The sequence below is a fragment of the Atheta coriaria genome, unplaced genomic scaffold, assembly GCF_025399875.1.
Source record: "Atheta coriaria isolate IRGN ID8LTWV9N9 unplaced genomic scaffold, Caltech_Dcor_3.1 hic_scaffold_15_pilon, whole genome shotgun sequence".
In the NCBI taxonomy this organism is placed as follows: domain Eukaryota; kingdom Metazoa; phylum Arthropoda; class Insecta; order Coleoptera; family Staphylinidae; genus Dalotia; species Dalotia coriaria.
The window spans coordinates 465213-489281 of NW_027045457.1; the positions used below are offsets into that span (position 1 = coordinate 465213).

Here is a 24069-nt window from a genome sequence, read left to right on the forward strand (position 1 = left end):
TATCAGAAACTTGAGTTTACCTCGCAGCGTACGCTTTGTAATAGGCTTTGTCTGGAGAAACGCAAAGATAGGTTAAGTAACTTAGAAAGTAACTACTTTGTGCAACAATAGAGAGCGCTAATTGTATTCAACGCTGTTAAATACTGCTACTAACCAGATGAAAAGTTTAAAGTTAAAGTTGCGTCGAGTTAGGTTAAGTTGCAAGTGCAAGAACAACATAGAGTAAAATTTATGTTTTAAGTCGAGTTTGACGCTAATGCGAGATGATATCCAAACAAGTTTGATGAAATTAATCTACTTTACACATTGTTAGCTGTCGATAAACAGCACATATCGTTTTATTGTATTTTTTTAATACAGTGCACTCATTCTCCATGCTAATATTTAGTTGCTTTCTGGCTAGTCTGCAATTCAAATTACTTACAAATTGCTGCAGTTAGTTAGCTGCCGTTTTTGCATTTTATTTTTGGTCCTGCTTTTTACATTTTTGCATTTCCGAAATGTTGTGCGCATAAAAGAGGAAAGTCCAAAAGACCAACACACCAAAAGCGTGTAAGAACAAATAGAAACAAAAAAGCATTGCTCACTGCTCGCGTACCCGCGTGGTAACTTGGAAATACGCAAAATGAACGCGCAAAAAACGCCGAACCAAATGGCACAAAAAGCGTCGAAAGGCAATTAACTCCACCGGCCTCATCCATAGGCACGTCTGACCGGATCGTGAGCATTTTAAAACGAAACGAACTCTTTGTGAATTCAAACCAAACAGGCGTGGCGTGCAATGAGGGGGTAGGCAACCAAACGATCACTAAGGCTCAAATTCACTAGCGAATAGCTCCGCAAACTCCATGTTGAAAGTTAAACAGAGAATTCTTTTAATTTTCACACAAAAACACAATAAATGTTAGGATTAATTAAAGTTTAAAGCTATTCAAAACGTTTTTATATTCAATCCAAAGTTAGAATTCAAATTAAAACCAAAATTTAATGGCACAATTATGAATGATATAGAATTATCAGTAATTTTACTTAATTGTATACAATTAGTCGTGTCCCACAATTTCGAGGACACAGTAATTAAATAATTTCGCAAATTGTTCATCTCTGCTTCATTTCATAAAGGTACAAATATTAAATATAGAAATAAGGACAAAGATATTCGCTGTGAGAGAAACAAAGATGGTGTAGGCAGTTTGCGAATTGGGTTGAATCCAATTTTCGGCGATAACTGGTGGGTCTTTTAATTGCCGTCGTGCGCAATTAGAAAAATGACGAGATATTTCACTAACCGGGTCACAAGCCCGAAATGCGAATGCAGGAGAGAAGGAAACCGAAAGAACTCGAGCAGCCAGTGGAAGAGGTGGAGAAGTGTCGCTGGTAAGTCGGATTAAACCCAAAGGAAACGAATTAAGAAGACGAAAGGAGCTAAAAGGCCGAAAAAGAGTTTAGGGCGTTAATCCGCCATCAAAAGAAAGCACGACTATAAAAGTTATACGAGTACGCAAAAGTGTAAGGGGTGTAAGGAGTTTAGCGTCATCATCATCATCATCATCGTCATCCTAGCGCAGCGTCAACTATCAGTTCATTAAGCGCGCGTGTTCAATTAGTTAAGAATTATGTGCTATTAGCAGTTTAATTAACATTTAGATAAGTTAAAGTATGTCAATGCAGTTACAGTTATAAATCCAATTTGATTTTATAATCCAAAGCTTAGAAAAACAGTCTGCAATGAATTTTATTCCGGTCATATTTTATTTCCGTCGCAAGTTTGGCACCTTTTTTAGTTATTTGTGCTGTGACCAGCAGGCCAGCGTCTTGCACGAGCAAACATTAGGCGGATGCACGAGTGCAGAATGCCATCTCTTCACATACGTGCATTCCGTTCTGGAAACTCTAGAGTGTCTAGAGTTTTCGGGGTCTTGAATTTTCGACTCGCATTCCACCTATTTCAGACGGTCTCGACTTGAGTTAGCTTCTCGCCGAGTTCTTTTTTGTTTTTCATTGTGCTTGGGTTTTAAAATAGAGAGGATGAAAGCACGATGTGTGAATTCGCTCAGCACTACATTTTCGAAAGAGGACACACTCTGAATATCGAATATTTTATATTTTAGGAAAATAATTAAGTTTTGGCTTTCAAAATATGGAAAATATATTATATTCATTAGCTAGGAAGGAAATATAAATAGTTTTCTGAGTAGTTTTAATTGTTATGAAAGTAAATTAAAGAAATATTTATTTTGTTTATTTTTATCAAAATGTCTGCTACCATAAATATTCCTAATTATATAGCAAATTGTAAAAATCCCTTTGAAGTTTTTTTTCTCTGGCAGACTATTCGAGAATGTTTTGTATGCAAGTCCCGCACAGGAAGTTGTGCGACGAAAGCGCGAATAATTAACGACTTTCCGCGCGCTGCGCGAAATTAAGACAAATAATAAATCTAATCGTGAACAAGTTTTAATTAACTAACTATCATTCGTTCCACGAACGAATCCAGGCGTCTTACTTCCTCTTGGCTTTCTCTTCGTACAGTTTCGCCAAAACGAGCCGAGAAACTTAACTAGCGCGCGAAAGAGTTAACGAGACTTTTCGCAAAGCAAAACTTTATGGAAAAGTACCGGCGCAAAAATCGACAACAACAAGCACCGGAAAAAATGTTTAAGGGAGTCGAGAGAAAACGGAACCAGCCGGAAGTAAGACTACGGAAAATACACAGACACAAAACGTTTTCAGTCCTCAATCCTCAAAAGACGATAATGCAAATTTAGACTTAAAAAAATCATAAAAACCTTAATGAACAAACAAACAGAAACACTGAGAGTAGTAAAGAACATTTAAAAAATAATGAAGGGTGGATTATAACCGGATGTCGTTCCGTAGTTATGCAAAGTTGAGTAATAAGTAATGCGAAATTTGTGTGAATCGTCGTTAAAACAGCAAAAGCTGAAAAATTATAAAGTTGTTAAAAGTAACGACAAAATAAATACGGCAAACAAAGCAATACGTCTAGCAACTGTTTCTGTTTGCGTAACCGGAAGATAAATGAGTGGAATTATGATTAATCTCAATTTATGTAACAAACTTTTCAGCCTGACAAGGAATTAGAATCACAGAAATAGCATTGCGAGAGTAAATAAAATAATCAAATAAATATAGTAGGCCCGTGACGGCCAGACTTTCGTCATTTTAGGAAACATGAAAATGTTTCTATGTGTGTACCAACACACATACATGTCACATATGGGGTAGTGTAGTAAGATGAGGTAGTTTATGATAAAGAAGTAGATTCATTCACATATTCTTAACATTTATTGTTTTATAAATTATAAATTTATGCCTAACATTTCCAGCGCGAAATGAGATAAAGTGAACGTGTGTTGATAAAATCCGCTGCGATGGTCAATGTTTACAAAATATTGCAACAACGATATGATCGCGGGAATATTTTTAGTGATAACGGACATTCTAGCGACATCTCGTAAAGATTTTAAGAGATCAGTTTGAAATCGTCTGCTAATGTTATTGATTCGGGCATTTGATATGTGATCGTTCATAGAATTGAATGGCGAAGTAACCGTGTACCTGTAACCGCTCGCAAGGACACCGACTTGAATCCAAGCCCCTAACCCTTCCAAAAGTGCCCTAGAAAGCACGTCAAAGGTAGCCATTTTTGCCCCAAAAATTTCATTATAGGGTCGAACTTACTTTCTTAAAATATTTTCAGTCGAACAACAGAGTCGGACTTTTTTCTTTAATTTTTCCCGCTTAAGCGTTGAGATTAAATTGCGATTATCCCGAGAACTATAAGGGCTACAGAAGAAAGGACTTCATATTCTTGATCCTTAAAAAACTCTCTACAAGATAGCACCTTTCTTAAAAAACGAATAAAAATGCATAAAAAATTTAACGAAAAGATTTTGTTATAAAAAGGCAAAAGATTTCTCTTTTTATGTTCGAAATTAAAAGTTGGAATTTTTAAATTCTGTTTTCGGATTCGGATAATTAATTTAGTGCTATATCGATTATTTTAGTAACTTTTTTGGCCAGCATTTACCGTTTAGGCCCATTTGCAATTTTAATTTAAAAAAAATGTATGTACCTAATTTGAATGGCGACAAAACCAGACTTGTTTAAGGTTATTATTATCAAAAAGCTTTATTTTAGAACAAAATTTTATTAAGATAAAATATGTAGAATCACATGTTCTTCCATATTTGGTAATAAAAAGTGGTAATTTCCGATTTTAATTTTTTGCTTAGGAAAACGACTAAACCAGTTTTTCGCACTTATCTTGAAAATCATTAGAGATAAAGAAAAACGGGTTTCATATTCGTATGGAGAATTAAATTTTACATTATATAACATGTTAAAATTTACAGTTATAAACACTTATGTAATAATTAAAAATGGTCAATAACGTAAAAACTAATTAAGATAGCGTAATCAAATCTGGATTAATGGATTCCTGTCATGGTTTTTCATTTGTTTGGAAAGTTTGGGGAAAATTGGAGAGGTAGTTTTATTTGATCAGTTTTAAATTTACCACCTATTTTCCGAAATAATGATGTTATCGGAAAACTGACTTGATAGCTTTCATCCCCTTTGAAAATTCAACCGATTAGCGTTTTCCATTTTCTTCTAGCTTAAAAAATTTTTTTAGTCCAAAAAGAGTCAAGTGTAACCTCTTGATAATTTTGAGACGTCTTTTGTCAACTATGGAAAATGGAAACACTAAATCTGCCATTTTATAGATCCATATCACGGTAAAATCGCAGCGGAAATTTTTTAGGCACATGTTCCTATATTTCAAATTTTTTAAATGTTACCTTAACTATAATTTGATGCTGAATATAAGGATGTTTTTGATTTTTGTTTATCTATATTAGTTCCTGAGATAATTGATTCTTAAATCTCGATGGGAGTGCACATTTCACTGAATGAAATTTACTGGAAAATTCCTTTGTGCTACTCGGTGAAAGTTTTTTTTAAATTGTATTATTAAGAGCCCCTTTACACAACGAGGTAGTTCTCAATATTTAATTACACAACTCTTTTAAATGTCAGGCGCCTCCGCCAATTTTTTCATAATTAATCACTGTTATTAAATTTAAAAATACGAGTAGTTCATTGATCCATAAACAGCATAAGACATTTTTTATACTTTCTGTCATTCAGTACATTCACTCACACATCCCAACCATGAACGATTCAATAAACAAATAGTCGTATTCAAATTATACTTTTAAGGTCATTCCGAGATGTCGCTAAGATGTCCTTTTCGACTAAAAATCTTCTCGTGTTTTTATCATATTGTTGTTGTAAAGTATTGTAAACACACACATTGGTTATCGCAGCAGCGCATTTTATCAATTTACATTGATTTTATCTTATTTTACACTTAAAATTAAATCATAAAAGTAAAACATATTTAAATAAATCATCTAGTTTTATGATTAATTAACAGATATTATGTAGTTTACGTTCCGGTTTTAATGCAAATAATATAATATAAGTTAAAGTGCAATTTCAACGCCTAAACAAAAATTCTTCTATAATATGTTACTTAATATTTAAATATAGGCAATGTATCCTTTGGCAGGATAAAGGTGTGCATGTCGGATAATTGCCGCACGTCGTGTGTGCTTAAAATATTAGAAAGCGAGCCGCTGAGAAGTCATCCCTGCAGTGCTGGGCTTCCCAGGTTCGCTCTCGAATTAAGTCTGTTAATGTAATTTATGCCACGTTTAATTGGATAAGAGCGGAAAGGAGCGGATAATGTCTGACGGCAAGCCGGAACAAAGTATTATATGCCTGTCTACCCAATCTTCTCAACTTATTTCAACCAAAAAAAGAAGAAAACCCGAAAAAGAAAAATCATTTACTCAAATAAAAACAGAATGATTTATTTTACAGATACGCATTTAATTTATTCGTAGATATCTAACCAAACAATTTAATTAATTGCAATTTTGCAATAAATGAAACGTATTAATAAAGTGTAATAAACGATCCGCTGCAGTGCGTCGCAGCAGAGTAGGCTAATTGAACGTTTCGGCGCTCGCCGATAAGTTTTAGTAATTAATAACTTAATTACCGTATTCGGCGCACGCACGTTCCCGGCCAATGCGCGTGTAATGAAATGGCCGGCGAGGCGAAAGCGTTCGAGAGGACGGGAGATAACGCATTGTAAGGACGAGAGGCAATGCGGAGGGCGGCACGTCGGGTAAATAATGAAAATCCAACTAATGAAGCATTCAACGGCGAGGACGGACAATTAAAATCAACTCGCGCTCACACCACAGTTGCGTCCGCGCCTATATCGCTGATACGAGTGCTCGGCCACTGATTACGCGCATGATGTGCGAACGTTCAAAGCCGTTTGGAGCGTTTATACGTTTTGACGGATCAACAATGAAAGGATATTCATGATTAATTAATTATAATTTTTTAGACACCAATGATTTACAGAATCTGTAATTAATACGTGTTATAAGTACTGCGGTAATTTATTTATAATTTAGTTCTTGGATCCCTAATTTTACACCTTTAAAATTATGTTTTTACATCAAAAAGTAGCCTATGTTATTATACTTAGCCAAAGATATCTCTATACCAGAATTTATATAAATTGGTTGAGTGGTTTTGACGTGCAAGTGTCACAAACATACAAACACACATTTGCACTTATAATATTAGTTGTAAAAGTAAATTTATAAGGAAAAATTAATTCCCTAGAGTAAAAGGTGTAAAATAAAAAAAGTTTTAAATTGCAGTTTTTGAATAAAATAACGATGTCCTGGTCTTGACGTATGTGATTAAGACCTATAATTAAAAAAATAAATCCTCGATAAATCTGCGACCCCTTTACAATGAAAAACTAATTTAAAAAGCATTCAACTGAAATTTAATTGAAAATTTAAATAAAAACGTGCATTAGATAACAAAATCTAATATTTAATCAACAATTATGGTATAATTCTTATATGATTTAATAGCGTTTTTGTTCGTGATGCTTTATTTCCTTTTTCTAAACTCATTTTACCTTTGCGAGTGTGTAGAAGTTTGATAACGAAATTATTTGTTGATTTCGGGCGCGCCCTGAAAGTTCCTATAGGAAACGTCGAAATGTAGAAACGTGGAAAGTTAATTGTGTTATTGTTCCCTCATATCTTCATCCAGGACGCGTAGTCTAAGTCAAGATATAACATTATTAGTTTCAAACATCGCCAGCAGACTTCTGTTTCAGCGTGAGCGTCGAGAGTAGAAAGTAGAAAAGTTTGTGCCAAGTTTAATGTCTTGTTTGCGAATGCCGGACATATGTAAGTGCTAATAAGGAGTTATGAAACGCCGGAGTTTACTTCCCAAAAAAATATTAATCTAATATGTACCAATAAAAACTAGCAATTTATTGCTTAGTTTTAATTTGAAGTTAATGCGCATGCGTACATGAATTTTCAACATTTAAAAGTTGAGTATAATTGCATTTATCGCACGTGAACATGCCGCCAAACTACAAACATCTTCTCAGTACTTCTTGTGCTTGTGTTTATCGCATTCGCTCCTTTTGTTCGCCCGTTGCAGGATAACAGTTATAGTCATAAATAGTCACCCATCCGCATACACCCGTATGTTTGTTTCTATGAGTCTCCAAAGGTGGAAGCACCTACCACTCCGCTTGCGTTCACAGCGCACGTAATTAAACAAAGCGCAATAATTCTAAAATTAAGTTATGAATAATTATTAAGCGCGCGACGCGCGTGCTGCTGACATTCTTGCGTCCTCGTGCTTACAATTTAATATTTGTGTGTGGGTGGGAAGCGTACAAATGCAGGAACGCAGAAACTTTTGTTGTCACGGTATCATTCTTCTCCAGCGTGCGAGAATACGAGTTGTAAACTGAGAGTCGAAAGTCGAGAGTTGCAAGAGTTGCGAATTACAAGTTACAATTTGTTGGCGATAAACATTCGCGACACAAGCGGGGATGTAAACTAACACATTATCAGGTCTCATGTGGGTAGGCAACCAAGAGTACAATTTGTATAACTACAGCGATAAATAAATATTTAAAATCAGGTTGTTTAAGCGCAGAGTAGGGATTTTGGTAACTAGTTATTCTAGGTAAAATCTGTGCGCTACCACGCATGCGCAAAGTAAACAAGTTATATTCATGCATTGTTCAGTGCACAATCTAAAATGAAAACGTAAACTCCCGACACTCTGGATAATACTCTAATACTCTTCGTGCCGGACGACGACACAATTACCATTCATTCGCCATCCTGCCGAGCGCTATCCCGATGTTGTCCTAGTGCCCCATCATTGTGCCGGCGATATACTCATACACGCGCGCATTAAACGTGCGCGTATGCAACATGCATATCTCGTTGCGTCGCGCGGTCGGACATCGCAGATATGCGGAAAAGTGCGCTCGACGTAATCCGAAAATTCCCAGGCTGCAGGAGAGCTTGCAGGCGTGTGCAGGCCTGCAGGATCACGGGAGCGCGCCGGGAGCCGGGACTCATGGGAGGCGTGCGCGCGATCGCTGTGTGTGACTGCCACAATGCGAAGACGAAATTTGCATTATTTTAACGCGCGCGTCGGCGGTATGTTAAATATGCAAATTTTCTATTTTCAGATATCACGCATGGACTCAACGGACACCATGTCACCATGTGTGTGTGGTGATAATCTTTGTGGGCACAAAATGCTCGATAATAAAGGAAATTTTAATCATTTTAGACAAAACATGCGGCGATCTACGTCATCCTTAAAAATATCACATAACCTAACTTTTTGTACAATGAATACAGATGAATACAAGTTAAAACCATAAAAATTTTTAACTTGGTAATTGAAACGAGAAAATTTAAATTCCAGCACGTTTCGCCGTTAACAAATGTTAAAAATGTAAAAAATTAAGAATCAGTTTTATACCATTGCACCAACGGTGCTGAAACCGGAGAAAAGTTTAATGAAGCTGTGACACCTCAATATTCACGCCGATATTATTTTTTCCACCGTCTTCGTGCTTAATTCATTTCACTTTACCGCTGCTTCTTCCATGCGCTACGCGAATGTTGAAAATGTCGAAAATGTAAATTTATTCAATATCGCGTAGACTTTTAACATTTACAACTTTTTTTTCTTTTCCCTGTACACGTTTTACGTGTTATTCCAGGTTTTCCCCTGAAGATTTTCCTTATAAGCTTTAAGGAATTTAGATTTTTTCCTGTCGCGTTCGACGCGCGAAGATTATCAGATCCTTGATAAGGATGCGAATGTGACGTGAATTTTATTTGCTGATTACACCCGTAGTGGGCAACCGGTGCGCGCTCGGTTTAGTTTACTGCCGTCGATGGCACGATTTTATTTCTTTGTTTCGTTGTAGGCAGGACGAGCGATGAGATTTATTTATTCCGAACATGACTTACAATCACTGACGCCAGCAGCGGCGATAAAGTTTTCTTGTTGTCCGCGTTGTTCGCTCGTTTTTGATTAGTTTCCTAGGACCTAGTTACGAGTTTCGAGGGACGAACTAAAAAATAATCTCAGGACGTCGTATTACGGCTGGTTTTCACACGAACGTATTCAGGATGCAGCAGAAAAAAACTTTTAAACTTTTCGTTGACGCTGTGATTTTCAATTGAATACCTACTTGTTTTTTATTATAAAAAAAAAACATTCTATCCGGATTACAGGTTATGTTATACTCAATAATGAATTTATTGTAGGCAACCAACCGTGCAGAAATGTAGTTATTGTGTGGGAATAATAAAATGTGTTTTTCCATTGAATTTAATGTATCATTCTCTGTTTTTTTTTTGCTTTGTTTCTGTGTTGTACGTTTGATAACACTTTTCAATTATTCATGTATACTCGTTAAACAATATTTTTCACAACTTTGTGTGTGTTTCAATTCGTTTTTCGTCGTAGTTATTGCAGTTATTGCAGCATTACAGTTTCAAGCGCGTTGTCTGCTTCCATCAGTGTCGATATAAACCGAGCGCAGTAAAATTCCACAGAAACGCAAATACGCCAATTATGCACCATAATTCTTTACAATATTCCAACGCGTCTAGAAACACTCTGCCATGAAAATATTACATAATACTAAAAATATTTATATTCGCTATGCTGAAATGAATATTTGGTTGCCTATTTATCGTAATGATTGTGTATAAAAATTATAACCCTACTTTTGTGAAACATAGTGTATGTTGACACAGATAGTTGAAATGCAGAGCAAAGCGGGGACGCGATACGTGCGAACGCATTTTCAACGGGTGCAAGCTCCCACTTTTTCCGCGCCACATTTTTTGCTCCCCTTTGGCGGAAAACGCCGCCAGCATAATAAATAACCGGCAAACAACGTGCAGCGCAACGCGAGTTTTAAAAACTTCAGGTCCTAAACCAAAAATTCGCGCGGCCTAAAACTGAAAAAATGAAAGCATCAGAAACCAATGCGCGGATGTAAAAACAAAATAAAAATGAAAATGTGAGCGCACATTTCGAAAATGGCGGTCGCTGGAATAACAAGTGAGATGTGAAATGTTGCAATACGAGCCTACTCTCGCTCTACTCTGTAGCAACACAGTCTAGTTACGATGGCGCCGGCACACGCCTTGCCGATATGGTAATATTTATGCTTCGTTACGCCACTTCCGCTGGCGGCCATGACACATAACTTCGCATTACGCCCGCAGGCAAACAGGCGCAAGTTATTTGATTCATAAAACAGATTTTAATTTCACCGAAAGTGCGAAATTAAATTGATCAACGTCATTTCTTCTTTTGCAGGTTTTCTAAGGACGAAACCATCGAGTGATCGCAGTGACGACTCCGGTGGAAATCTTGGCATCAAAGACGTGACATTTGCCCTTCGCTGGATCAAGAACAACATTGGAGCATTCGGTGGAGACCCTACACGGGTTACAATCGTCGGGCACGACACCGGAGCTGCCCTTGTCAATCTTCTTTTCGTGTCACCATCATCAAAAGGTAAAAACGCTTAAAAATAAACTTCGTTGATTTTATTAAACTTTCCATCCTTATTATCAATACTATAGTATTGTTAGGAGATAAGTTGACGATATTTATTATTAATAACATATTTGTGATTTCCGGTGAGTTTTCCACGAATCAATTTCAATCACTTCCGTCACTGTCTGCGTGCTGCGGTGGCGCGTGAGACCATAAATAATAAACAATCGAAGCGGTTCGTAAGTCCATAATCGTGTTATGGAAACCTCGGCGGAAACTTTTATGACTTATTGATATCGGCGTATTCCGGATTTGTGTTTATTTATATTTATTTCCCACCGAGCCACGACGTGGAAGTGGATGTGGCAGAAACGCCGTTTTTCGCAAAAATACGGAAGCAATGCTCAGATCTCAGATTCGTCCACTTTTGGCGTGCTTTTTACGCCGATCTGCTGATATCTCGTGTTGCTGTAACGCGCAAATCCGCCGACGGAATTGAAAGATATTCGACGCACCGAAAATACAGTTATAAACGTCAGTAACGTGCGAGGCGTAAGAAATTCGCAAAACCTTTTCAGTGAACCTCGGAAATATTTTCGTCGATTCAGCTTGATTCGATGGATGGATTCCATTAACTATTCAACAAAAAATGATACTCGCAAAATGGCTTCTATTAAAACTAAATTATGACCGGAAGATGTCAGCACTTTTGCTCACATTAGTTTTGTAGTTTTTACTTGCAATTTTTGTTGAATAACGTCGAAATTTCACATTATTCAAGCGTCCTTTGTGCCACAAACTAAGCCATGACTAGGACGAAATGTGTGGACCAACGCGACGATGAAATATGAACTTGTTGATTCGATTTATTTTAACGGCGACCGCGCGCACGTGAGTCGTAAATAATGCGGGATCCGCTTTTGGACATCCGACACGCTGGTGTCAAAAAGTGCCCAATTTGTTTGTTTTCTATTTATGTTTATCCATATTGAAATAAGCCATGCACACATAAATCATGTAACGATAGTATCACGCAGATAGTTTGTTTCCATCTAGTGTAAAGTTCCGAATGATAAATATCTACAACATCATTTATAAAACATGTTCACTTCGGAGTGAAATAATTCGATTCCAAGCTAACTTTTCGTAATAAAATAAAGTTTAACTCATTACAAATGAGATTCTAACCTCCAATCCTATCGGCGCTGTGTCTAACTGTAGAACTTTACAACTATTATTGCAAAACCCACCACTCAGCGCGCAACTAGAAAGTAGGCGAAATAATTTGCATCCACTTACCGCCCGCATCTCTACCAAACTTCAACCATCTCGGTCACTACGACCGCCCTGATAGCACTCTCCCGAAAAGGTGATATCCGTTTCGGCGACCGCATTCGGACACTATAAATGCGTTCGAAGCAATTACATTCCTGCGGCGGCTGCGACAGTCCCGGCATCGGTTACGTGATGTCTGGGTTGCCTAACGCTGTCTCACAACGACCGCTACCAGTTGCCTCATTCGTTCACGACGCGCGTTCGGACAACTTGAACTTAATGTTGTTGCCGCCCTCGGGGAACGCGGAATGTCGAGAAATGTTAGAAAATGCAGAGAATTCCGCCGGAATTTCGGAGTCACATCATCCGGCAGAGGAAATTGCGGTGGCGATACTGTCTATTTGCGAGTACACTTACGGCTATACATTTTGAGGTTATTTTCAACTGGAACTCCTGCAAATATATAATGATTTATATAAATTTTCGCTTACAGGTCTTTTCGGCGAGTTGTACTTCTGAGCGGAACAGCGCTGAGTCCTTGGGCGACGATGCACAATCCGGACGCTTTGCGGCAAACCGTCGGCGAGCAAACTGGTTGTTTGGCTCCAGTAGTTGCCACCCCACACCGGGAACTGCCAGCTCAGATACAGAACAACCTAAGGACGCCAAGCTGGACGCTGCACAAACAGAAAATAACAAAGACATCGCATCCTGTCTACGGTCTAGGTAACTATCACGTTTTTCACGTATTTTTACGTAGTCTGATTAAATTGAGGTTAGGATTCGTTTCCGCAAGTTGCAACATACTATATACATATAGATATCGATAGTTTTAGTTTACACTCTTTGTCTCCGGGTGATAAATTAACTTTACAAGTTGAAAGTTAAGACACTTGGACGTCACGTCCGCTCTCTTCTTTCTTCCGCCACGACTTGTGCCGGCGTCGGAAAGGGGCAGCTCGTAATTTACTCGCGTTATCGACACTTTTACGGCACGTACACGTTCGGTCTCAGTTGGTCGCGTTTTCCTTGCTTTTCAAACGCTTCCGCTGTGTTTTGTTGCTTGTTCTTCTTGTGTTTTATTGTTTTCTGTGTGCGGCTGTCGTCGGCGGTGTTTGTATCCGGTCGCAGCTCGAAAGCGCGCAGTTTATTGCACAGAGGAACGTATGAAAGTGGCAAGTTACTTATATTACACTTATATCGCACTTATATGTGCGTTATTATCGGCGGGCGCGAAGAGAGAATATAACACACATACGATAATGCTTCGTGGCGCGTGTTCCAACTCACGTTTGGTGTGCTTTTACGCCGCGCGCGCCTCCATTATTATCGCGACATAATGACGTTATCCCGCTGCGCGCAACGTAAGTGCAATAGCGAGATTAAATTCCATTCCATTTCTTGCAATTCGTGCGATTTTTCCTCCTCCAACTGCTTTCTTAAAAGTACCTACTAAAACAGCGGAATTAAATTCATCACAGCTTAGACATATGTTAGTCCATCTAAAATGCACTCTTCTTATTTAAACATTCGTAAATTCTTACTTAGTACATAATTAATTGAAGATTCTTCCGAATGAAGTAAAGTTTGCAAGTCAAACATAAAATTACATCTGAATGTTCTTGGTTATGTTGCACAACCTGATGCACATTGAGTTGCCTAGCGCAATGATGATAATTCATGTCTTGTTTGAGTTTGCCGACTTTCCGCACCCAAAGATACGCGCACGCAACTGCCATTATTACGACTTCCTGCCTCGGTTTAACGATTCCGTGTCGCAAAGATAAATAACTAACTACGCGTTAACTGCATATCCCAATAATCGCTAAACTTTAACTAGTTAACACGCCAACTAAACGTACGCCATCTCGTGAGAAAAATATACAACTATAGTTTTGTGTTTATATTTTGCATTTTTTATTGATAAACAATGACGATTTGGAATATGTAATAGATTTTATAAATGGCAACAATGAACGTTCATGCAGGACAATACAAGCCAATTGCTTCATGTTTTTTTTCTCTTTAATCTATTTGCATTTTGTACTTTGCATTTTTAATTTCACGCAATAATCCCATTCATATACCACATCAGATATGTGGTTATAGTTATGTACGCCCATTGCAAGCAAATGTTTAAATTTATGTCGCGCTACAACTACAAATTTGTAGTATTATTCTAATGCGAAACCCGATGCATGCAAAGTACAAAATGGCCGCCATTACAAGTAACAACGACGAAAATTGCACAAATGGAAATTTTGTAGGATCGTATAATGCAAGCAATCGCAAAAAACTCAAAGGTTCTCATCGAGTGCACACGCACTAATTGTTCAATTTTTTTCATATTCGTTGCACGTAGAGATTGTGCTTGGAGCGCGACTGCAATCAAGCACCGACTTCATCGTTCATCGGGTTGGGTTGCACTTTGCAATGTTTGCATTCGAATTAACCCATTTATTTTTCCGCACGCGCGCTACCCGACTACCCGCGATTGAATCGAAGTCGGAATTGAAGGATTGAATAATCGAAGCACGTCGCCTGCATGCAGAACACCACACTGACATTCTAATTAACGAGCGCTACATGTGAACACTGCGGAACCATGATTACTCAAGCGTAGATTGCATCAAACCCGCCAAAAGATACAATTTTTAACTACTTTAAATTTTATTGTTTTTTTTTTCTATTACAGACCACTACAAGCACTTTTAGATGTGCGGTTAGAGACAGTTCGTTTTATGCCAAGAATAGCCCCCTCGTTACCGGTAGACTCCGAAACACCAGATCCGGCTTTTGCGATGGAACACGCCAGCGACAACTTCATCACCTGCGAAGTACTGCTGGGCACGTCGACGACGGAGAGCTACAATGATTTCAACGCTAACGACATCCAGTATGGCTTCGAAGAAGACCAACGCAACCGTGTGCTACGGACTTATATTCGCAACGCGTACATTTATCACCTGAACGAAATTTTCTCAGCCGTACGCAACGAGTACACCGACTGGGACAAGCCCATTCAGCATCCCATCAACATCCGAGATTCTACAATGGAGGCCCTCAGTGATGGTCATACGGTGTCACCATTAATCAAAGTCGGCTATTTGCACGCACGGCGAGGTGCAAAAACCTACTTTTTTCATTTTGGATATCAAACTAAGGATGGAGACTATCCACAAGTAAGTTATTTGTGTAAAAGTATTTTTTAACGAAAATAATACTTTTGCTAATTGAATGCGAACGAATTGAAGCTTTTATCTTCTGTCTGTTCGGTCCCAGACGGGAATTAAACGTTGTCTCAAGTAATCTAGAATAATCTAAATCAAATACGCCGTCAGTATTTAACTTGTGCGGGCGCTGGCGGCTTCTTTAAAGCGTCGATCGCGCACATTGATTGATTCAAATCGCGTGGATTATATTTTCTCGTCTGCGCTTTGAACCACGGCCACGACCCGAGAATCTTGTTTGCGAAAGATGAGGAGACCAAGCAAGACGACGTTGAAAAAACAAGGCTTATGTTCACGAACGACGTGTCCGCACGACTTGAAAGCGAGATGATCGTTTAATCAAAGTCAAAGCCGGGATTAAAGCCTCATACTGCGGACGCACTGAGGAATTACAATGTAATCGATGTTTTAATTCAATTTAAATTCTTTTCCTAACTTGAATTCTTTGTTCCAATGTTTTTAACCCGATTCGAGAGTAATGTAAAATATATATTGTGTGTTTAGCGTTTGGGTAGTGTACGTGGTGAAGACTTGTCGTACATTTTCGGTGCCCCGCTGGTCGGTGGCATGCCGAACTTTCCGCAGAACTTCAGTCGGCAAGACATGGGCGTCGCGGAGGCGGTGCTCAATTTCTTCACCAACTTTGCGAAGAGCGGCGACCCCAACGCGCCCGGCATACAAAAGTCAGACATGCCTGATTATGGCACCACCAGGAGAAAACTCGATATAAAGGGATCACCTGGGATCCATATGAAGTTGGCACACAGTATTATCTTAGCATAGGTAAGTACAAATTAATGCAGGCAAGTTATTCACATGCGCATAATGTTAATCTGAGCTTCAATATGTTTGTGACACTTTCACGCATTAACCACCCAACCAATTTTGATAAATTTAGGTACGGAGGTATTTTGGATCAGGGAAAATAAATAGGCCACTTTTACCGCAATTATATAATTTGATGGTTGTTAAATAAGGGTTGAAAGTTGGTATGGAGATTCAATTATGGTTATAGTTGCATAATTCACACTAAGATGGCGCTAAAAAGAATTTTTAACAATTCTAGGTTCTTTAAAATCAAATTAAAAATTTTATTGACGAATTTGGCACATATTATATTTAAGAAACAAGAGAGCAATTAATTAGACTATTTTCCTTAATAAAGTCTACACAAACAAGGTCGCGGGCGCAAGTAATAATATTGAACTGTTGTTAATATAAACATAATTAAGTACGAAATTTAATATGGAAGTAATTACTCTTTCGCCTATGAAAAGTAAATAATTAACACAAAATATGTCTCCATCCATTGTACTCGTACACTAATTATTCTGCTCTCGTGTCTGAAGCACAAACGAGCATTTAATAAGTGTTCAAGTGCACTAAAACTCGTGCCGCACTTTCCATGTAGCCATGCATAATTTTAAATTGAAGTGCATGCATGTTTTTCAATTTGTGGACGGCGTATACGGGGTACAAAACACGCCAACCACCGCAGAACGGAGTAGCTTCTATGCCGACGGCGGCGGCGGCGGCCGTAAAACTGTCCAGTGCCTCGTAATTATAATGCACTTTTGCGCATGACTTGGTCACCGTTTTATCCTCCTGGTCCCTGCACACACACTTTTTCTATTTTTTCCTGCATTACGCTAGTGTTAACTAGCTGCATTAACAGTCTTTATCATTAAACAAAGTAATAACAATTTTATTGCTGGAAAATACAAAAAATATGTTTATGTTAATTATATAAAGTAAATATTAAAAGATTATTGGTTTTTCGACGTAAAAGAAGGGTAGTGATCAATTTAAATTTTAAATGAAACTGAAACAAGCGATTGCTATTATTCAGAGTGTGATGAGAGTGATGAGTAAACGTTGGTTGTGCAGGTGTATTTCGGAGGGCGCAAGAAGCAACTGTTTGAACGGCACAGCGCGGCGAACATCATTCGACAATTTAACTGTGCAAACATACCAAAACCATTCGAAAAAGTACACATAATATATTCTTGTTTACACGCGTTACGCGTTACCATCAGCGTCATACCAATATAGTTATATTCTGCATACATCCAAAGCTTTCGCACACATTCATTACTTTCAAAATTTCGACAACGCAGAAAAAAACGCTTAATAATTACACTCACAAATGAAAATCATCGCAAATTGATTTCTTCCATCATGTTTTTAACCTCTAACATCGTACATAACCTAAATGTCAGAGGAGAGAACGTTTTTTCACTTGTTTACTGCGTTTCGCAGGGCGTTTCTTTGGACTACGTTACGTTACATTAAAGTTCTTCCCTGCAGCTACCCACTGCTTTTTGCAGCTTTATTTTAAGATGTTGCGTGTTTTGTGTGGCATGTCGACATGTATATATGTGTGAGTGTGAGTTTAAAGTGTGTTTTGAACCGGAGTGGCGGTCGATTTAAGTCCTCCTCGAGCGCAGTAATTCGCGTGCACCTTCAGACCCCTTGAAACCTTGTTTTACGCGCGCTCGGAGAAGGAAAGCGACTAGAGTGGATTTTCTAGACTTTGGACTCGAGATGTACAACTGTGACTTTGAGAGTTTGGATTAATGTAACGTGTTTATATTTTATATCCTTTTTGTAATCAGTGCACAAATGAAACCACAAAAATGTGAAACACAAAATAATTAATCAATATTTTTTAAATAAAATAATTAATGTGTAAATAGAAGCGACGCGGTGATTAATCAATTTGTTACAGTTATTAAACGTATTCGAATGCGCTGGGTTGTGATAGTTTGGAGTGGTTTTCGACGTTTGCACCACGCTCACCGCCACGATACGTAATTTGTATTTTCGCAAGCATTGCGTGGGCGCCCGAAAACTATTTATCAGGTCGCCCGGTGCGATTAGCCGCTGAAAAGAGCAAACGCACCGAACGCGTCGAACACTGATGGACGTGCGTTACAAATTAATTTCACCTCCGCGGATGGATGTTGGGAATATTTTTCGGCGCGCGTCGTGCGCACCGAAATAAATCAATCAGTGTAACACACGAATAACACTCGCCACTACTCACAACAATGTAATACTGCTGGTTCACAGAATGCTTCACACTCAAGAGTTAAATAATTAATATTGGCAAACAGAGACTAATTGATTTGGATATTTTTGCATTGAATCTTTAGTGATTTTAATGTTTAATTTGTTGCAAATATTTTTGTTGATGTTTGTAATTTTTCTGATTGTAGCCTATATATAGCAGATTATTGTATTGTTGTTTGGATGTTGTGATGTCGATTTGCGAGCGGGCGTCGAGTGGCAAACGATCGCTCATGCTCGTTGTTGTGTTACGGCTGGTTGCTCGCATCCATGCAATTCGTTTCTCGATCTGTTGTTGCGGAAATTTACGTCCAAATAAGACGGGCAATAGTAATTATGTTTGTGCGCGCAAATTGGCTCGCAATGAGTACGCCAATTTGCTAACAAATGTTAAAAGTATTTTTATCGCCATTTTACTCGTTTCCATGTCTTCAATTAGTAGAAAAGATTCTGTATTCAACAACCACATTTCACAAAAATAAGAATAAGATTAACTTAATATTTAGGTACTAAATGTTTTATTTGAATGTCGCGTAAGTTAACTCAAAAGTTTTTATTCATTTCTGTTTTTTAAAAGCTCTCCAAGTCATAATAAAACGAAAACGGCGGAAATTTTCGTTTAAGAAACGCTTAGACTTTGCTGAACTTTTCCCGAGACGGTCAAGTGGCCATCTGAGGAATCGAAAATTTCCCACAGCCGCAGGTTTCCTTCGGCGTCCTTTTTATATCCTCCTTTTATTCCGACGGCTTTGCCTCGCGCACGAATGTACAAATTCAAATATAAACCTCGTTTCGTCCGGTGCGAGTGCGGCAGCAGGTACCTATGTTGGTTTAGAGTTTAGACTCGCAGCAGCAGCAGATAAAGCAGGGAAAAAAGGTTCCCAGGGTTGTAAACGGCGTTTGCGGCCGTGCGCGGAAGAAAACTTTTATTTCCGTACTTACCGAGGACGAAACATTCGGACCCGGGGTTTCGAATGTTCCGAATCATTTTGAATGCATAATGTCGTCCTTTTTTTCGTTATCCTTCGATTTTCACCGCTCCCTGGACGACCAAAACACAAACCTGAGAAAATCTCTGCGGGACATCTTAAAAATGTTTGTGTTTTTATTTTAGCTTCACATATGTTGGGTACAGATTAAACATTGTAAAATATATAATTAGATATAAAGTTATCACGTTTAATGAGGGTATTACACGTTTGGCTAACTTTACCTCTAATTATATCACATTTTGGAGCGTAAAACTCGCCATCATCATTGATTAACATCCTCGTTTGGAATAATTCGCCTGCGGGTCCTTTACCTAAACGAACAAATTAGGTAACCGGAAGTCCGTACGAGAATGAAGCAAAGATGCATGAAAATCACAGCGTTACCTTTGAGGGGCAAAACTGCAGCAATTTCGTAATATCAGCGTGTTTCAACGATGCTCATTTAGGGTCGGCAACAAAATGGCGCCCGAAAGCAAACACATTCGTTGAACCCGCCGGCAAGGAATAAAAGCACCATACGAAAAACTAAAACTAAACGGCGAACGTTGCAAGCAGTAAATAATAGTCAAATATAAATATGAGCATGAAATGTGAACCGTTTTCCGGCTGGCTTTCAGACTATTTCAGACTGAAGCTATTCGCCAGTGTTTTCGTTCGTTTGCGAGAATTTCCGCGCTGGATCTCGGTTTGTTTACACAAGCAACATTCTGCACAGAATGATGAACATTGCACACATAATGATCAACATTATTCCAACGATTTGTTAAATAAAGTGTGCGCATTTATGTTATGACTATGTGAACAAGTGGAATTCTTTTTGGTTTTAGTATAGCATCTGTGTAAATATTGAACCGTGATTAGCGATGCAATTAACAGTCGATAAATTGTGCTACAAATATTCAATTAGTAATGCGTATGGAAATTTTGATGTTACCTTTGAACAAGTTCAATGGTCCACTAACGTTTTGCTTCAATTGGCGTATAATTTATGCACCCACCGCGCTCCACGGTAAACGGTCATTCGAAACAATTCCCTAGAACACCCAAAGCCGAAGCAAAGCCAATATTGAAACGGCGCGAAAGCGAGAGTGAACTACATATTAAAGTAATGGAATGGCCCGCCTGAGGTAACATTGTGTAATCGGCAAATCGTCAGACAATCTGCGCGCCCTGGTGGGGCGCGTTTCGTATTCCTATCCGGCGGCGACGACGGCGTTCGGGGATCTGTTAAGTAAAGGGATGTTGGATGTACTATGAGGTCTTGTAGTGAAACTATGCGTGGAGCCCGCCAGGCGCTCGGGTGGCTTAGAACGTTTCCCTCCAGCAGTAGAAATTCGAAACTAAACACGGCGGAATTCCAACACGAAAATTGGATTATCAACGTGTTACGAACGGGTCTCATGAGACACCCCGACTGAGGGTAGAACAGCGTCGACTCGGCTTCGCACTGCGCCGCTGATAATTATTTTAAATTAGCATTTAATATTAATTATTGCCTTCGAGGTGGGTTGTGGCAAACCACAATAGAATGAATACACAAATTGAAGTCAAATCTATGTTAGAGGTTAGCAATTTAGATATTTCTGATTTGATATGAAGAAAACTACGAATAGGTATCGACAGAAACGGGGAGAAATAGAAATTCGGTTTTGAGATCCCAGGGTGCTCGTTAAATATTATTAACCTTGCAATACCGGAACAAGCACCTTCCTATGCGCTGGCGTCGAGGGAGCGACATTCGCGTTGGATGCTTCGACTTCCGGATTTGCGATTTGCGAGTTGCTACCTCAATTGCAAGTATCGCATACATTCATACATATTCCCCAAACGCAGATTTCGTGTGGATTTCAATACCAGTCATTTTACAATTCTGAATATTCTATGACTTGTTCCAAACGTTTCTACACTCAAAAGTTGTAAATCGATTCATGGTCACATATCGTACAATAAAGGAAAGCGGATAAATGGAACAATTTAAATATATTCATGCGTTTTGCTATTGTTAATGATTTAATTCGCAATTTTATGAGAGTCTGTCATTTGAGTATATGTAGTTGAATACGACCGAAGCATAAACAGTATAATCATAGCTGCGACGCGAAGCTTAGAGCCTAAGCCCGCAAGCCGTTAATTTCTTGCACAAACAGAACTCGACGCAAACACAAACACAAGAAGCTCGGAAGCGCAGCTAGATCGGCTCTAAGTTACACATCCACAGCCTCGCCGCCTCGCGCCTTTACCATATTCCTCACGCCATAATGTTACTCAGACTACTCGTTCCCATATTCCGCCATATTCGCAATTCACGCCCCTGATAATACGCATGCACATGGCATATATTCTACTTCTGTGTCTCACACTCTCGCACAAGTCTGGATACATGATGATACATGAAAGCCCCCAAGGCTAACGGAAGCAACGCGAAGCTTCGCGAAGCTTTTGCAAGCCTCGCTCGTACCCAAAACAGAAACAAACACACATACACACATGTGTTTGTCTCCTGACTTACTAGTTTTATGGTATATGTGCAAAAGACTCGCTGGGTGTACTTTTGTACTTTGCAATTTGGAATCCCTTCTGCTCTTCGCGAGTTTCGCGTGCCTCTTGTCCGATGATTAGCGTAGCTCTGGCGCTAATGCCGCACAACTATGAAGCCAAACTAACAAACAAACGCCTGAACAATCGCCGCGTAGAGGGCACAATGGGTACGACGACACGTCGCTCTTCAAGCTGGCGGAGACTAATATGGGGCGGCGCAGGAGGCGCTCGTAAAGGGGCGGTTTGTGTGGACGGCACAATAGTTAAATCGGATTAACTTATTAAGCAAACTATTTTATTGCTTAAAGCTGGCGTCGTAAACAGTAGCCTAGGCACACCAGAAACGCAGTCTATGTATGTGTGCGCATGTGTGTTGGACGCAACAAATAAACGTTTTATTGTAAGCTGATTACGAGCTTAGCGCCTTCTCGCCAGCTACGATCGAACAAGCCGAACGGCTTCATAACATGCATAACAATGATGCATGCCTCTAAGAAGGATTTAGAGTTTGTTCAATTCTAAGTATACTAAAGCGAATATTTTTGATTGTTTGCAGCGTTAAAGCCCAAAATGAAAAGCCACTATCGGGGTCACAAGATGGCCGTCTGGCTTAACCTCATTCCACAGTTACACCAACCCGGTGATGAAGACGTCAGTATGCGGCATCATCATTTTCACGAAAGAGAACCACATTATTATGCGGGTAAGTTTAGTTTAATTTGATTTAATGCCTTAGAAAATTTAATAATTTTTAATTATTTGTTTTAAAATAGGTGCTGTGCGTGCCGAATCATTCACACGTCTTCCACCACCATTACACCCAGCATCAATGACTGATCCAAGAGCAAATGGAGGCAGTACTGATTGTCCTCAGGCGTCATCAACATCAACGGACGATTTGCTGGATCTAGATGTTGGGGATGAAGAGGATGTTACCGAAGAAGATGGCGAACTGCTGCAACGGCTTGCAACACGCCATTATTATAGCTACACTGCAGCGCTTGGTGTCACAGTTGGTGTTGGTTGTCTTCTACTTGTTCTAAATATGCTCATTTTGCTGGAATTTATTACCAACGTGAACGGGACCGTCGACGGCAAACAACGCAAGGTCGTGCATCACGTTCGTCTTCTTCGTCGGAGACTATTCAAATGTCACAACGTATGAGTGGGACGCCATGCGGTTCCTACGTACTTCACCTGTCACAAGTCGTAGAGAAAAGGATAAACCGCCGTGTTATTCGACAATGCCACGGTGTGCGCACGCCAATTGTAGCACGGTATGCGAAAACAAAAGGAACGTCCGTTGCCGCCAGTGCGGACGTCTAGCAATCCACCAGCTAGCGGCACTATGAAGAAACGCGTTCAAATTCAGGAGATATCCGTATAGCAGGAGGGCAAGGAGTGCCAATCGGGCACGCTGCATGCGCGTCCAGATGTCACTCCGGAGCACGAACTCTACGATTGCGATCTGGTGTCGGTGCAATTATAGGGTGTGCTAAGCAAAATCAAAACTTTGATTTACATTGAATACTAAACAATGAACAAATATAACCTCAACTAAAACCAACACATAAAACACTGGTTATTTGTAAAGTGTAGATTAAAATGGCGGATGTTTAAATACTGAGTGTTAACGATGAGTATAGTGTAATGAAAATTTTCCATGAAAGTAAATTTGAATCGTTTTTCAACCATATCACTGGACACAAGTCAAAATCTACAATTAATTTCTTTGCGTTTTGCCAGTGACGAAGACAATGAGTCCACCACCACCAACGGAATGGTTTCCTCCTGCACTGCACCGAAAATCGTGCGCTTCGACGTTATCACCGCAAGATAAATGAACCCGACGCATTTTCCAATTGGAAAACTTCAATGGTCGGGCGAAGAGAGCGATGCAAATAAAAATGTATTCGTGACCGGCTGCCACTCCACACTCCCGATGTCTGATAAAATGCGAATGTGCGCGCGAAGGACATTATCCG

General features: G+C 39.2%; 1 pseudogene; it reads left to right on the top strand.

The window, feature by feature from the left end:
* The window catches only part of LOC135802090 (neuroligin-1-like), a 93856-nt pseudogene extending 70210 nt beyond the window's left edge, over positions 1-23646 (top strand).
* Positions 23647-24069: the final 423 nt, after the last annotated feature.